This window comes from Cetorhinus maximus, chromosome 3 (genome assembly GCF_964194155.1).
Source record: "Cetorhinus maximus chromosome 3, sCetMax3.hap1.1, whole genome shotgun sequence".
NCBI lineage: Eukaryota > Metazoa > Chordata > Chondrichthyes > Lamniformes > Cetorhinidae > Cetorhinus > Cetorhinus maximus.
The window spans coordinates 193,221,059-193,236,939 of NC_135881.1; the positions used below are offsets into that span (position 1 = coordinate 193,221,059).

At 42.2% G+C, this 15,881-nt stretch overlaps 1 protein-coding gene across 1 annotated transcript in view; it reads right to left on the reverse strand.

Moving 5' to 3' along the window:
- Nucleotides 1-15,881, reverse strand: part of gmds (GDP-mannose 4,6-dehydratase) — a 663,771-nt gene that overhangs the window by 202,874 nt on the left and 445,016 nt on the right. The gene's annotated exons all lie outside the window — the stretch shown is intronic.

A 15,881-nucleotide genomic window follows, 5' to 3' on the forward strand; every position in this document is an offset into this window, starting at 1 on the left:
GCTAGTGAGCAAAATTGAAAAGCTGCAAGCAAGCACATATAGAACTCCACTTTTCCTTGAATAAAAACAGGGTGGCAGTATAACTCAGCATTGCAATTTGTGTTTCATATAACTGAATATACAAAATAAGCACTTCAATTGGCTCAGAAGCTAGTCCAAGCAATTGTTCTGCAGAAGCAATGACACTCTCCATAAGGTTGTCCTCCATTAAATGTGTTATGGCGATGGCCTCTACAAGAAGTCTGGATTTTCCTTTGTGAGCCAACTGTTGCAGCATGCTGTTCATCATGGTTTTACTTTTGAAAATTAACATTGGTTTTAATTTTGTTCCATTGGCCACGGAGGCTATACCATCGTGAATCATGTCTTCTCATGTCCTGTGACTTTCACTCCACAGTTTGGATGCTGAGTATATCAAAATTCATAGGCGTTTCATCCATATTGCCAATATGACTTAATGGATACTCACGGTTTCATCGCTGTCTAATGACAAATTGTTGTAAGCTGGTCATTTTGGCATCACGGTATTTTGGTAGTGTCTGAGCAATTTTTATCTTCTGTCACAACGCTAGGCTGTTTCGTTCCATAAGGTGGCTACACCAACTAGCTGTTGCTCTGAAATCTTTCTTGGACTCAGGGTTTGATTTGGCCCACTGAAGTGCATATATATGCATTTCACTTCTGTTGATGTAACCATTCTGATGATTTTCAAGGACCCATTCCAATGCATGTTTTCTCAAAATTGTTCCAGTGGCTGGCCCCTGTTCTATGGCACATTTGGTCTTGGGCACCTTCTTCAGGGCAGATTCTTTCTTCTTCCACCCTTGCACCAGTTTTGCACTAACACCAAATTCCCTCTCTGCAGCATAGTTATTTGACGAGTTAGTAAGTGTTAGGACTTATAGATTGAAAGCAGCTTCGCACTTAATTCATTTTGCTGGAGAATCCATTTCTGTTGGCCACTCCTCATGCCATGCACTATCTGCTCTGTGTGGGTGTGTCTTAAACTCCCACGCATCTTCTTCACAATAGAGCCCATATCGTCTACTTGATCCCATGTGCCAACTTACAGTATAACAGTAGTAAGACATGCACTTCTGGGGTGAAAAATTGAGGCTGGCTACTAATGCGGGTATAGCATTTCATAGCTGAAAAAGGGGGTAAAATTATATGCCAAGTATATGCAAAAGCATGATTTTTGGCGCTGAGAAAATGGGGTCATCTTATACACTGGGTCGATTTATACGCCACGATCTTTGGTATCTATTTACAACATCAAAGCCTGATAATTCTTTAATAACTTCTTAAAACTGTCAATCAAAAATCACATCCCCTACTGAAGTAAGTGGTTATGGGCTTTTTAAAACTCCGACAAGCATTCATAATAGCCCCAGCTATCAAAACAAATCTTGGAGCAGGATTTTATGTCCCATGGGTGGGCACGCGCCCGACCCGATCGGGCATAAAATAGTGCGCCATATTTCGGTCAGCGGGTGCGGGATTCGGCAGCGCACCCGCCAACAATTAAGGTCCTTAATCAATTAATTGAAAGCTATTTTTCACTGCCCATCCAACCTTACAGCCAGGCGGCCTTTTGATTTTTTAGCAAACCTCATCCATGGGCGGGATGAGGTTTCCACAATTAAATAAAAAATAAATATAAACTTTGGGGCAGAATTTTTACTCTGCTTATGTTATTGTGAGTTAGTCCCATGTCAAGACTTTTTTATCATATTTAAAAAAAAAATTATTTTTGATTTTAAAAGTGTTCAGCTCCCAGAGGCAGCTCCCTGCCTTTAGGGAGCTTTCAGTGCGTGTTCCCCCATGCATGCGCAGACTTTTGCGCTTGCACTCCTCCTGCTCCCCCAACCCGGCAACACCGAGCCTTTCGGCACACCTTTCATGCTGGCTGGCCGTTAATTGGCCAGCCAGTGTGAAATCCCGGTCAGGGACCGATCGTGGCTGGTGGACCGTTTCCCGGTTGCCCCCGGGCCCACCCGCCATGCCTGCCCAACAACCCAAAAGTCCTGCCCCTGGGAAATGTTAGCAATGGAATCCAGTGAAACTGAAACACCAGATGGTTTTTTTTTAAAGAGCTGCAACTACTGTTTAATTTCCATTTCAAAGCAGATTGCCTGTCATTCAATGGAGTGTAGCAGGTGCTTAGATTTTTTTTTAAAACATTCAACAGCAGAGCCATTCTCTTCAAAACTAAAGATCACTCGACATTTAAATCTCTAGCCAAAGAAAGCAGGAGAGTTTCCCAGCGCATTCTTCTAGAGTTTTGAATGCATTATGGCACTTTCTCCATTTGGAAAAGGACTGTAATACTGGACAGAGTTCTATAATAAACCACTGCAGTAAAAATAGATCATATTATATTGCTATAACAATACAGAGTCTAACTATTGAAACTGAAAGAACCAATTTTCTTTTTGTATTTCGAAGTCTATCAATGAAAGAATTCCAGGAACAGATGACTTTTTTTCTCTGATTCACCGCTGGAACTGGGATCCCCTGAAGTTCACGACTCCTCTGAGGTACCATGAACCACACCTACCAAAATTGGCCTGACTCCATGAAAATAGTGAGGGTCTGAAATGCCCACCTTGGCAATGAAATTGGCAAGGGTGGGCTTTCTGAGTGTGGGTTCGTTTCCTGCACCCTATCCCAGAGCCGTAAAAATTGCATGGGGAATGGAGTGGGAATCTTGGTATTGGGTCCTGTCCGCCATTTTTAAATGCCCCCTGACACAGAGGGAGGCATGAAAATCCAGGCCAATGTCTCCCTAGCTACTCTAATTAACCCTCATTATTTTGAAATGTGAACTCAAGCATATTTTGTAGCATCTTAGGAAAACCTGACCTCCTTATTTAAAAGCTATAGCATGGGAACAAGAAGAAATGTGTTCTGTCAGAGGCTATAGAATATAATTGCTACAAAACTTTTGGATGAGAATCTTTTCTCCTTCTCCTGTTCTTTTAGACATAAAATATCCCATGGGCTTATTCAAAGAGAAACAAATAGCTTTCCTAGTGTCTGGGCCAACTTTCTCCCCTCAATCAACACCATAATAACAGATTAACTAGTCATTTATCTCACTGCAGTCTATGGGACCTTGGTAGGCATAAATTGTTTGCCCACATTACAACAATGATTAAACTTCAAAAGTAATCAATTGGCGGTGAAACACTTTGGAACATCAAGGATGTGAAAAATGCTAAATGTGAAAGAGGTTCTACAGTGAGGATGTTTTATATGATTTCTGTATTAGAACTGAAACCATATGTGATACAGACAATATAAGAATTAGTGGTATAAATGAGTGTTACAAAGAGATTCTATATTGTTGGGTTAGATTTTCTGTCTATTATCATGAACACTGAACTTCACGAGATGGTTAAATCTTGAAATGTACCTTTAACTCAAAAACAGAGAATTCTGATTAAACACCTCAGGTTGGAGACACACCCATGTAATCCGTTTGCAATGGGGAGAGAAACTCAAACAGGAACCCACTGAAGTGGATGGCAATTTTAACATCTTTTCACAGTATCTCACGGAAAAAGGATAGCTGATATTTGAGACACAGGAAGCAAAGGAGTTACTGTTGTGAAAATTTGTGTTACCAGCCAAGCAGGACACTTGTGAGGGTTCAATTTCAGTTTAAAAGAAAGGGAACATAATAAACTGAGCTCTTGAAGATTTAAGGAATGGGAATCACTGAGGTATACCTTGTTGGTGATAATCAGATCTGGAAAACTCTAACGGAGTGGAACGAATATGGAAGGACACTGAGTGGAATGATTGCCAAAGGACACTGGAAGTTTTGACTCAGAGTGGTGGGGAGAAGTGAACCTCAGATGGAGAGTTGGAAGTGACTGTGGGACTGTTCTTGTAATGTTACATATCTATTATAAGTGTGATGTAGCATAAAAGCATTTTGTAAGACATATTTCTGTTGTTCTAGTTAGCAAATGCAAAACTTTTCTTTTTATTTAATTTGATGCATTAGCTGCCCTGTAATTAATATCTTATCTATGCTGATTTTAATTTGTTTGTTACAGGATAAGTCTTAAAAGAGAAATCTTGTCCGTTGGTCATTTGGGAAATCCATCTCTTTTAAAGGTTAACACTCTTTACAGCAGTGCTTCCGAAACTTCCCATTGTGACCCCATTTTGAGGCTTGAAAATTGCCGTGACCCCACAGTGTGAGCCAGGTTGTGGGGGGCAGGGGGGCAGAAGATGTTGGAGAGCTGTGCAAGTAGGTTGGGAGGAGGGAGGGGGTGGTGAATAGACAGCAGTGCAAATGGTGGTGGTGGGGGGGGGGGGGGGGGGGGGGGTGGGAGGCACTAGAGTGCTATGAAGCTGTTTAAACTGCAGGGATTTAAAATAAATAACACCTACCTTTTCACTAGCTTTTTTGGAGCTGGAGTCAGGCCTCAAAGATCAGTTAGGCCACTCCCCCCCACCCCATTATAAACTGCAAGGGTTTAAAGGGGCCTCGCAGCTTTTAACACTCTGTCAGAGCTCTACAGCAGCTATCACTGCTTCGGAGCTCACAACCCCAAAATTGTAGCTTGTTATCCCAGTGGGTGTCACGACCCACAGTTTGGGAAACCCTGCTCTATAGGGATCGTAACGCCATTGACAAAGAATGGGCAAGCAAAATCAAGCTTAGGCTCCCTACAAAAATCACTGAAAATACATGTAAAATGAGATTGAAAATAAATACTATCTGCTTAATGTAAAATGTATCAGACTTTTGTGTCAAATGACATTTGCTACTGTCAGTAAAATTCTCTCCATAACTTGTAAAACTTACCCCCCACTGAATTTTGTAAAAGAACGACAGTTTTATTAACTAAGTGTAGAGTATTTCACTTGAATCCACTTAACTTCCTGCTCATGCTAATCCTGGCATGAAAATTCCATTGCTGTGACCAACTCTGAACCACAAAATTTCATTAAATCCATTCTAGGTTCGCAGGATGTTTATTGTAATGTGTTCAGCATGGAAGAAACGTTTTCTGGGGCAAACGTGCTTTCTGCAGAAATTTCATAAGGCAGTTCGATCTCACATACTGTTCTAATTTTCTGATGCTATCAGATCTGTCATACATAATGATTGTTGGAAAATACACTCTATTTTTAAGAAGCGGAGTGTTGACCACTTCATTTTACAAGTGATACTAAAGTGCAGTGTTCACCAGGGTGTGGAGGAGTAAGTTGTCTCAAATAAAATATGTCTTCCTTGACCTACTTGGTCTTATTCTGTAATTCCTTGTACTTTTTACCCTGGAAATATGTGACCTTTGCTATTAATAAAAGATGTTTCATCAAAAAACAACAAACTACAGAATGCAAGGGAAACAAGCGCACATGCATGGGATGAAACATTCTCTGTATTATTAAATGATAATTAAAGTCTGAAAGCAATACTTGTTTGGGACACATGTAAAAATGAATGAATTAATTTTGCAGTTAAAACGGATAACTGATGATAACAGAACAGAAGAGTTACTATTGGGGTAGGGAAGGGTAACTTCCCAGCCTATGTGCTATGATGAACCCACCTGTCTCAGCTGCCAATCATCCCATCACAATTCACCAAGTGAGGGGGTGGCCCAAGCCAGAGCTACATGATGATTTTGGTGGCTGGATAGCATCTAGGCACAGAAGAGGCTGCACGGTAGTGTATGGTCAGCCCACTCACTGGTTTTTCAATGCAACAAAACTTTAAGTCCTCTTCCTGTTCCCTTACTTGGATTCCCAATTGGGCCCTCGGGGGCTATGCTAGTTTTTGATTGAGAGCCAGAGTGCAGAAACTTCAGACTTCTTAATTCCACACCCATGTTGTCATGCCTCCCTCTACTTTACTATTAGGGCATCAGAGAATTCCCAACTAAGGCTAGGACCCTGTTTGACATATGACAGGCATCTGCCAGAACAGCCATGGATTTGTTAACTATGAGTTTCTTCTTCAGTAAGAAGGCAAAATTGACATCATTGCTTTAGTTTACTTACTGTTGTGATGGGAAGTTCACAGTCCTGTGCTTACTCTTCAATTCTGTTTTTGTTTCAGGTTTCCAACATCTGAGATTTTTTTTATTATCTTGTTGTTCAACTCACTGCCACTTCTCTTCCAAGAATGGCCACCTCGAGAAGTTCTGCTCTTCTCCTCTATGAGATGATCACGAGTCTCTTCCACATTGTTCACATTCTTTGATTCCCTCTTTATGTTTGATAATATGTTTGCTAAAAGTCACAGTTACAGCCACCTCTCTTTTCTCATCTCAGCTCACACTAGTTCTGATGAAAGGTCATCAACCCAACACGTTAATCCTATGTTTCTCACCACATAGATGCTGCCTGACCTGCTGTGCAGTTCCAGCATTTTTTTGCTTTTACTTACAGTTTCTTCACCGTTTAGAGAGAAATGGCTTCAAAGTTGTCGCAGGACAGCTGACACAAAGATGACAGTGGGCTGGATTTTTCCAGTTGGATGTAGATCCCGGTGTCGGCCTCAGTTTCAGGAACCCAGAGGTGGCTGTGGTGGGATACTGATCGCAGTCTTTCTGGAGATGGCCAATTAAGAAGGCACCTCTGGAAACTCCATCCATCAAGGACAGCAGGCAGATCAATGACGTGGGATGCCACATAGCCCGTCTCCACAGGACCAGGAAACTTCACCCCACTGTGTCAAGTGAGTGAGGGCTGCAATGCACCCTAACATTACAGTAATTTCCTAAGTGAACAGTCTTCTGGATCACGTGTAACCAAATTACTAGGTAAAGCTCACACGCTATTACACTGTAATATGTGAACTGTACCTTGTATATTGCTTAGCATCAATGTAATGCATGACATATGTTGTAGCTGACACGTAACTGCAGTAACAAATAACAATGACAGAATTGTAATTCATATAATTATTGTTTCGTAAAAGTTCACTGGTCTTATCGATTTGTACTTTTTACATGAAGTGCTTTGTGCGCAATGAAATGCTATAGTGATGCAAGCAAATCTGGCAGTAATTTTGTGTGCAAGTTTCCCACAAGTCGTTAATGTGTTGAGGGGGAAATGTTAGTCAAGATATGAGAACTACCGGCTCCTCTTTCTCGCATACCTGAACCATCAGAACAGGCAGTAAATTTAAAAAATGTAGCACTTTCTCAATGTTGCCTAGATTATGCTCTGAGGTTCTGGTGTGGGGCCTGAATGCAGAACCTCGGTGATTATTCATCCATCGCATTATATAAAACCTTTCTCGTCAATTAACCCAAAAATTGTATGCAATCGCTTGGTCAATAAAAAAATGAGATAAGACCAACAAAATATTACCCGCCAACTCACTGATTGTGAGGAAAGCTTTTGAAAATAGTGTTGCTTTAGATGTTGAGAATTCTGAGGCAAGTGGACTACCATAGGCTCCCAAGCAAAAAATGGCAGAATGAATACCTGCACAATCCTGTATTCTATTTACAGCACAATACTGTAGAAATGCTTGGATCACCACAACCCTCAGACTCACTTTCAGGCACTTATGCCCCCTTCCACAACAACCTCCTTCCATTTTCTTTCATTAGTTTTTGCGCCACACATCAATGTTCAGTCCCACCACACATGTGCTCCCAACCTCAACTCGCCAGTAAGTGTTATGCTAAATACTTATTGCTGACCTTCATACAAATCCTCCTGCCCTGACATTGCCAGTCAAATAGTTTAATCTCAAGGCCAATAGCAACCATGAAAAATCCACCAGTAATAGTAAAACGTGTAAATAATAAAACGTGTAAATAATAACAGAAAAAAATGAATTTTTTAATGCTCAGAATTATTTAACAAGGTTAAATAATAAACAAGGTTAACAACTCTGAGTTGGTAGCAAGACGAGCCCAAAAGAGCAATTCACTCATTTACAAAGTTAAACATGACAATGTTTTGGATATATAAAGTAAAAATCTACTATATGAAACCTGTTCATTGAAGTGGAAAACAAGGACATAACAGAAAACAATTTATGACGCTTACCTCACAAGAGCTTGATTAAACTACGCACATCAAGATATTTGATCTGTAACATCCATTAGATGGGGGTGCCACAGTATCATTTCTATCATAACTCTAATCTAGCAGACTGTGAAGATGGACTCATGTTTTTTTGGTTTCTGATGGGTTGCCAGAAAATTATGTAAACAAATTTTACCTTTGACAACTTCCTTCTAAGTAATCATATTCAGATGTTGAATGCATTTATTTTAGTTTACTGTATGAACTTGCATGGGCAAACTGATTGAAAAAACATCACTTTTGATAACTTAATTCTTCTAATAGACACTTAATGTGCACATTTTGCAATAGCCAGCAACTCAGACCTTTGGGTCTGAAGTTTAAAATATGTAGTATCACGTATTCCATCAAATGATTATACATGTCAACAGATTTAAAAACTAAGTTCAACTTTCCCTCCAAATCTAGCCATCTTGGTTGCTTTTGAACTTAATATTCTTGATCCAAGTCTGCCTCTAACTCCTTACTCTTTTTTTTTTGTAAAAATATACTTTATTCATAAAATATCTTCAATCACATTCCAAACCATTTCAAAAACAACATTACAAGGGTACAATCCAGGTTAAACTTTTACAAAATGTATCACCAGGTGCATCAGTTCAAACAATATTACAATCATTTACAGCCTTTCATTTTGATCTGTACAGCCCGAGGGGCTCTAAACAGTTCCCAGTCCCTGGGTGCGCTGTGGTAGAAAGGTCTTAGACAGCGACCCTTCCCCATTGCGCCTTTGCGGCAGCTGCCCCAAGCTTTAGTGCGTCCCTCAGCACGTAGTCCTGGACTTTGGATTGTGCCAGTCCGCAACAATCGGTCGGGGACAACTCTTTGTGCTGGAAGACCAACAAGTTTCGGGCAGACCAAAGCGCCTCTTTCACCGAGTTGATGATCCTCCAGCTGCAGTTGATGTTTGTCTCGGTGTGTGTCCCTGGGAACAGCCCGTAGAGCACAGAGTCCTGTGTCACAGAACTGCTCGGGATGAACCTCGACAGCAACCACTGCATCCCTCTCCAGACTTTCTTTGCAAAGGCACAATCCACAAGGAGGTGAACAACGGTCTCTTCCCCACCGCAGCCACCTCGAGGGCAACGTGCAGAGGGGGTGAGCCTCCTGGCGTGTAGGAAGGATCTGACGGGGAGGGCCTTTCTCACCACCAGCCAAGCTACGTCTTGGTGCTTGTTGGAAAGTTCTGGCGATGAGGCATTCTGCCAAATGACTTTGACAGTCTGCTCGGGGAACCATCCCACAGGGTCCACCCTCTCCTTTTCCCTCAGGGCCTCTAGGACGTTACGTGCTGACCACTGCCTGATGGACTTGTGGTCAAAGGTGTTTTTCTGCATAAATTTTTCCACCAGGGACAGGTGGTACGGCACGGTCCAACTACTTGGAACGTTCCGCGGCAGCGTGGCCAGACCCATCCTTCGCAACACCGGGGACAGGTAGAACCTCAGCACGTAGTGACACTTGGTGTTTGCGTACTGAGGGTCTACGCACCGCTTGATGCAGCCACACACAAAGGTGGCCATCAGTATGAGGGCGATGTTGGGCACGTTTTTTCCCCCTTTATCTAGAGGCTTGTACATCGCGTCCCTGCGGACACGATCCATTTTCGACCTCCAGATAAAGCGGAAGATGGCTCGAGTGATCGCCATCGCGCAGGAGTCTGGAATGGGCCAGACCTGCGCCACGTACAACAACAGCGAGAGTACCTCACACCTGATGACCAGGTTCTTACCCGCAATGGAGAGGGAGCGTCGCTCCCACATGCCCAGTTTCCTTTTCACCATAGCCACTCGCTCCTTCCAGTTTCTAACGCATGCCCCGGTCCCTCCGAACCATATCCCCAGCACCTTCAGGCCGTCAGCCCTGACAGTGAAGGGGACAAAGGATCGGTCAGCCCAGTTCCCAAAGAACATGGCCTCGCTCTTCCCACGATTTACCTTGGCTCCCGAGGCCAGTTCGAACTGGTCGCAGATGTGCATCAGTCTGCGCACCGACAGCGGATCCGAGCAGAAGACGGCGACGTCGTCCATGTACAGGGAGGCTTTTACCTGAGTGCCTCCACTGCCTGGGATCGTCACTCCTCTTATGCCCGGATCCTTCCTGATGGACTCGGCAAAGCGTTCTATGCAACACACGAAAAGGACAGGCGAGAGAGGACAGCCCTGCCTGACTCCAGATTTAATCGGAAAGCTATCTGTTTCCCACCCATTGATTGAGACTGCGCTACTGATGTTAGTGTAGAGCAGTTGGATCCAATTTCGAATTCCCTCCCCAAAGCCCATTTTGGAGAGCACATCCCCCATGTAGGTGTGCGATATTCTGTCAAAGGCCTTCTCCTGATCCAAGCTGATGAGGCAGGTATCCACACCCCTGTCCTGTACATAGGCAATCGTATCCCTGAGCAGCGCCAGGCTGTCAGAGATCTTCCTGCCTGGCACAGAGCAGGTCTGGTCAGGGTGAATCACCAATTCCAGAGCGGATTTGACCCGGTTGGCGATGACCTTGGACAGAATCTTATAGTCCACATTCAACAGTGAAATGGGTCGCCAATTTCTAATTTCCTCCCTTTCCCCCTTGTGCTTGTAGATGAGGGTGATGATGCCTTTCCTCATGGATTTTGACATGCTGCCGGCCAGGAGCATACTCTCGTACACTTCTAGCAGGTCTGGGCCGATCAAGTCCCACAGAGCCGAATACAACTCCGCCGGCAAGCCGTCGCTTCCGGGGGTTTTACTCTTCTCGAAGGACTCGAGGGCCTTAGTCAGTTCATCAGGAGTTAGCGGTTTGTCCAGGCTCTCCCGCGTACTGTGGTCTAAGACCTCCGTGATAGAGGACAGGAAGGACTGGGAGGCCGTGCTGTCCTTACTCTTAATAACTATTAGCACCGCAAGTGTTGTAGGGCATTACTGCAGAAAATCTTAATTGTATTAGTCTTAGTGCTCTTGTTAACTGCTTCAACTTCACACTGACTGCAATATAAGTTTAGTTTGCACAAGGTCAACTTTTGTGTTAACAAAGAGTCAACTTAGCATCAGTTCTTATTAATACTGAAAATGTTATTATTGACCAAAACAGGGGTTTGTACATGCATGGTTATAGATAAGCAGAACAAAATGCGATCAGATAACTTGCTGACTTGCAGTTCTCTAAGGCTCTACTGGTTTTAACAACGGCTTTAATGGGGCCCACTTATCTACTTGAAAAGTGCAATGATTTGTAAGTGAGAGAGACTGATTGGGCCAGGGGTTTTGGGAGGAGAAGGAAGGGTGGGAAGAGGAGATGAAAATGAGATAGGGAATGTGAAAGAGGGAATAAGCTGAGAAACTGAGTCATTCTACACATTTAAGATAATTAGGTCAATTAGATACAAAAAGTCAGCAGAGGAAGAGTTAAACCCTTCAAACAATAGGTAATGGATAAAATTTTTAACAGAAATTCAACACAGGACATACTGCTTCTATTGTTTTTAGATTTCAATGCAAGCTGAGAAAGAAAGCTCAGGAAAAGGATACTGCAAGTTTAGCAGCATCAGCATTTCCGTCTCTCTTATCTTTTACTGGTCCAATATAGATGAGTGTTGATAGCACAAATACCTATAAAGTCACAACCAAAGTTTCTATTGAAAGGGAAATAGTCAAGCTATCAATATTTTTTTGGATTTGTATTCATAAGTACTTGCTTTATACAAATATACTGTTGGGAGCAGAGATTTGCAACTAGCAAACTTGTGTGTTATAACAAACCTTAAAAGTGAAATTGGTTTTGAGTGGAAAACAGGTGAGAGATAAGTGAATGAACATCAAAATCAGGAAGATGTAAAACAAGCTGCCAATGTGCCATCACTCATTTTGCACTACCGCCCAAGATCAATTTCACTCCTTGCGTTCTCAGGCACTGGAAGGTCTAAAGCATTTTCTTCTGAGTACCAAATTTTTTCCGACTTCTTAAAACGACTTGGTCATTAAATAATAATATAACTTCCTTCCTTTTGATTTACCACTTTTTTCCAAATTACTTTCCAGGAGCCTGTGAATTTTCATTCAATTGCTTAGGCATATGGATGAAAAACAATGTAAAATGGAATGCCATAGAGTACTAAGATACATGATTGTTAATCAGATGTTCTGTATCACCTCTTATTCCTGTTTTCCTTCAGCTAGGAACAGTCTGGGTGGCATGCTGACCATTGATTCCACTCTATATTGGCCAGCAAGGATGGATACTTTTTGCTGGAGCACAGGCCCTCTTGATGATCTCATCTCCTTAAGATATATTACCCTGCCAGCATGAGTTCCTCTACTAAGCTACCCAAGCTGAGAATCAAAAGTCTGGGTTCTTACTCAGGGTGCTGGGAAACGTTCTGTTTTTGTACATTTTTCCGCTATTACTTTGTATAGACATTATTAGATATGCAAAAATGACCCACTGAGGGTAAGTGAAATAAAAGCTTTGTATATGTTCAAAACTGTAAAGTTGTTGTGATGCTGAAAAAGTAAAAGACTGATTTCGTGGCCTTGATATTATCACCCGCATGACAGAATGTAGGGAGTAGGGAGTAGAGGTGGTGGTTAAAAAATTAATTTCACACAACTCAACACCAACATGGTGTGCATGCATGCATTGCATTGAGGCATTTGTAAATACATTTAAATCAGGATCCTAGAGTACAATTCAGAGCCTGATTTGAAATTAGCATGTGGTGTACCAGTTCCCGAGGATTGGGAACTAGGCAATAAAATATAGGAACATAGGAAAATACGAACAGGAGGAGGCCTTTCAGCCCATCGAGCCTGCTCAGCCATTCATTTCAAAATGGCGGATCATCTACCTCAATGCCACTTTCCCGCACTATCTCCATAACCCTTGAAGACGTTAGTGTCCAGAAATCTATCAAAGTGAGAGCTGTCAGTTTCCTAAGCTAAGTGGCAGTTTCAGCCCTCATTGTGGGTCAGGAAAAACAGGAGGGCTACACCAAGCCCCTCATGGAAGCCTTCAGTCTCTCCCAGCCCTATCTCCAGCATTGCCCCCACCCATCCAGCCTCTATTGCCTTCCCAACCCACTATCTGATTGCCAAATAGAGCTTCCTCCCTTTCCTACCCCACCGGTTGCCAAATTTCCTCCCATCTCCCCATTACTGGGAACTGTCACCAGCAATCTTCTGTTGTTTTGTGTTCTCTCCGCCATTTGGTGAGTTGCTGAATGGGAGGCGGAGCCACAAATGAGGCCCTGCCATTAAGATCGACAGTATCTCCACATTGCTGGCCTTGCTGGGTTCGGCCTCACCCTCTCCATAAATATCAGGAGCATTTATTTTACAGTGCATGGACCAAAAGAAACAGATCAATTTAGATACAATCTACTGCATTTGAAGAGTATAGTCTGTAGGGTATAGTCCAGACTGATTCCTAGGATGGCGAGACTGACATACGAGAAGAGATTGAGTAGGTTAGGATTATATTTGCTGGAGTTCAGAAGAATGAGGGGGGGATCTCATAGAAACCTATAAAATTCCAACAAGACTAGACAGGGTAGATGCAGGAAGGATGTTCCCGATGGTGGGGGAGTCCAGAACCAGGAGTCAGAGGATATGGGGTAGACCATTTAGAACTGAGATGAGGGGAAATTTCTTCACCCCGAGAGCGGTGAGCCTGTGGAATTTGCTACCCCATATTTACAGAAAGTAGTTGAGGCCAAAACATTGTATGTTTTCAAGGAGGAGTTAGGATTTAGCTCTTGGGACGAAAGGGATCAAAGGATATGGGGCGAAAGCGGGAGCAGGCTATTGAGTTGGATGAGCAGCCATGATCATAATGAGTGACGGAGCAGACTCGAAGGGCTGAATGGTCTACTCCTACTCCTATTTTCTATGTTTCTAATAGGTTACTAGTATATTAAAAAAGTTGATCTGTATTACAGACATTTCTGTTCCTGGTCCTCATATTTTTTTTAATATTATACTTAAAAACAAATCATTTTATTTTGAAGAGTCACTTGTTCTCTAAAATTACACTCAGACCACTACACTGCTGCGCTGTCACCTCCTGTCCCCCAGGTAGAACATGAGTTGCCAGTCCCTAAAACCATGGTACATTTCCAAAATTAAGAAATAATGATGAAGAAATCATTTTAATTAAAAAAAAGGTTTGTGGGGTAGAAATACTTGAAGGTGGTCTCGGAAAGCTTGGTGTAAAAGGAAGATATCAATTGAGAGAAACGTTATAGAAGAAAATGGTGAATTAAAGTTGATGAAAAGAAAGATTACCAAAACACAGTGAAAATTTTGTACATTCAAGATGTTTTGGTGCCTTGCAAGTTGTGTAGATGGAGGGAAATAACAATGAGAAACTTTTCACAATTTCATCCTCCAACATAACAGTCACTTTGTACTGTCTTTTCATTAAAACAAAATAACAATACCTACATCATTTGTAAATTATCAATAAGATCCATCAATGAGAGTACTAATTTTCAAGCACTGTCTGGAATTTGCAGGTTACAGTTCTCAGCAGCATCACAGGCAATCCTTGTAGGTTTACTTTTGCTGCTGGACCATACATGACACCCAGTAGGTTAGTGTAACACTCACGGACCAAATGACACAGTCTAAACACAACTTTTTCTCCTTCATAGACTGAAGATAGATTTTAACATTTATAGCTTTTAATTAACAGGAGGAAGGGAATCAGTTCTCATGAAGAAAGAAACACAGAGATACATTATCCAAACATATGGCTGCTTGAAATATATGTGACTCCGTATTTAAAGGATTAGATTACATTTTTCTCTACCTCAGCTGCAGTTTCCCCAGTGTAACAGACAGTGGGCTATCAAATGGCCCATTGTTTTCACCCAGCTTTAATGGCTGTGAAATCCTTTGAATTGTCTTCTTATGTGTAACAGTCATTGTTTCTCAGCTCATATCAAAAGTGGAAACTTAATCAGAGATTATAAGGACATCAGAACTAGGAGCAGGAGTAAGCAATTCAGCCCCTTGAGCTTGCCCCACCATTCAATACAATCATGCTGATCTCATTTCGGCCTCAACTCCAATTTCCCGCCCTCTCCCCATTACCTTTCAACCCGTTACTAATTAAAAATCTGTCTATCTCCTCCTTAAACTTATTCAGCGTCCCGGCATCCACTGCACTCTGAGGTAGTGAATTCCATAGATTCACGACCCTTTGAGAAAAGTAATTCATCCTCATCTCTGATTTAAATCTACCACCCCTTAGCCTTAAACAATGGCCCCGCGTTCTAGAATGCCCCACAAGGGGAAACATCTGCTCCACGTCTACTTTGTCTATGCCCTTTAGCATCTTTTATACATCGATTAAATCTCCTCTCATCCTTCTAAACTCTAGCGAGTATAGAGCTAAACTGCCCAATCTCTCCTCATAAGACAAGCCCCGTATCTCTGGAATCAATCTAGTGAACCTCCTCTGAACTGCCTCCAATGCAACTACATCCTTCCTCAAGTAAGGGGACCAAAACTGTGCACAGTATTCTAGGTGCGGTCTCACCAATGCCTTGTACAGTTGCAACAACACTTCCCTATTTTTATACTCTATTCTTTCAGCAATAAATGCCAAAATTCCATTTGCCTTCCTTATTACCTGCTGTACCCATATACTAGCTTTCAGCGATTCATGCACGAGGACACCCAGATCCCTCTGCACTGAAGCATTCTGAAGTTTCTCTCCATTTAAATAATAAGTCGCTTTTTGATTCTTCCGACCAAAATGGATAACCTCAAACTTATCCACGTTAAACTCCATCTGCCAAATTTTGACCCATTCATCTAACCTGT